This window comes from Dipodomys ordii, unplaced genomic scaffold (assembly GCF_000151885.1).
Source record: "Dipodomys ordii isolate 6190 unplaced genomic scaffold, Dord_2.0 Scaffold11, whole genome shotgun sequence".
In the NCBI taxonomy this organism is placed as follows: Eukaryota; Metazoa; Chordata; class Mammalia; order Rodentia; family Heteromyidae; genus Dipodomys; species Dipodomys ordii.
Genome location: NW_012267227.1, coordinates 1,395,618 through 1,397,423, shown reverse-complemented (window position 1 = coordinate 1,397,423; position 1,806 = coordinate 1,395,618).

Here is a 1,806-nt window from a genome sequence, read left to right as displayed (position 1 = left end):
AAGGTGGCTCAGTGGTAGAGCACTTGCCTTGCATGCCTGAGGCCCTGGGTTCGATTCCTCAGCACCACATAAGCAAAAAGAAAAAAAGCCGGAAGTGGCGCTGTGGTAGAGCGCTAGCCTTGAGCTGAAGAGCTGAGGGACAGCGCCCAGGCCCAGAGTTCAGGCCCCACGACCAGACCAAAAAAAATTAAAAATAAATAAATAAATAAATAAATCAGGCCAAAAAAAATGTCCAAATGAAGGACTAGAAAGCTTTAACATGGCAGAAAATAAATTAGCCCTAAATACAGAGAGTGGGGCGATCTCAGCAGCAATTTGACCTCATCAACATGTGAAACAAAGAAAAGCAGTGAGTCCTTGGATCAGGGGAAATTTTAGATGTGTCCATGAGCCTTTAGAATCATGGATTCATGAAACAGTATCAATACTAAGCAACTTCTGTGCTGGTAGCCATATTTTATAGGAAAACTCAACCACAGCTCTGGGAAGTTAAGAGTTATGGTAGGTAAGGTCAATACTTGTTTGTCATTGTCTCAAGTTCTGTCACCCTGTATCTAGTTCATCTCCTGTCCGCCATACAGAACAATCTCCACGCCTATAACTCCTGTTTAATGATAACTAAAGAGCAGCGCCATGAAGTCAGGTGCCCGCGTCTCCTGCCTGCAATCTTAGCTATTCAGAAGACTAAGATCTGCAAGATCATGGTTCAAAGTCAGCCTAGGTAGAAAAGTTTAGCTTTCTCTCCAATTAGCCAGCAAAAAGTTAGACCAGAGGCATGGTTCAAGTTGTAGAGCACCAACGATGAGAAAAAAGAGACCCTGAGTTCAAGTTCTAGTATCGATGTGTGTGTCTGTGTGTGTGTGTGTGTGTGTGTGTGTGTGTGTATACATACAGTATAGCATAAGTCCCTCTTGCATGAACTCTGGCCAAACTACAAAGGCTCAGGGTCTTTATCATACATAAAGTACATACAGTCACTGAACAATAACTTTGATTCTTTCAATTTCCTTGTTTACAAAATGTACTTTCGAGCCGGCACTGGAGGCTTACATCTGTAATCCTGACTACATAGGAGACTGAGATCTGGAGGACTGATGTTCAATCTCACAGCTCATGGAGAAAAGTCTCCAAAATAATGAGCAAAAAAGGTCTGGGAAGGTGGCTCAGTGGTAGAGTGCTTGCTTTGCATGCATGAGGCCCTGAGTTCGCTTCCTCAGCACCACATAAGCAGAAAAAGCCGGAAATGATGCTGTGGCTCAAGTGGTAGAGTGCTAGCCTAGAACTGAAGAGCTGAGGGACAGTGCCCAGGCCCAGAGTTCAGGCTCTGTGACTGACAACAAAAACTAGCAAAAACCAGGGTGGGAGGTATGGCTCAAGTGGTTGGGCACCAGCCAAGCAAGCCCAAGCACAAACCCCCTTTCCCCCACACACAGAGAACTAAGAACAGTAGGGCCCTAGTACAAGACTGGAAATCACCAGCTGTAATTAGCTGGCACAAAATAGATTGTCAAGCTCTTCAAAGAGTTATAAACTTCAGGTTATTTTTAATGACTTGGAGGAGGTATACAAGCCATCAACAGGAGAAATTACTAGATCATAGAGGAACTTCAATGTTTTCATTTGGCATCCTCTTAGTGTTGTTCGAATAGAGTGAAAAGCACAATGTTTATTGCAATTTTAAATCAATAGGGAAGGAATATTTCAAAGCTTGCTTCTATAATCCACTCTAGATCCTGGAGCTCATCTAAAATTGGGTGTGTGTGTGCGCGTGCGCACGCAAGTGCGGACATGTACTACTCTTAAGAG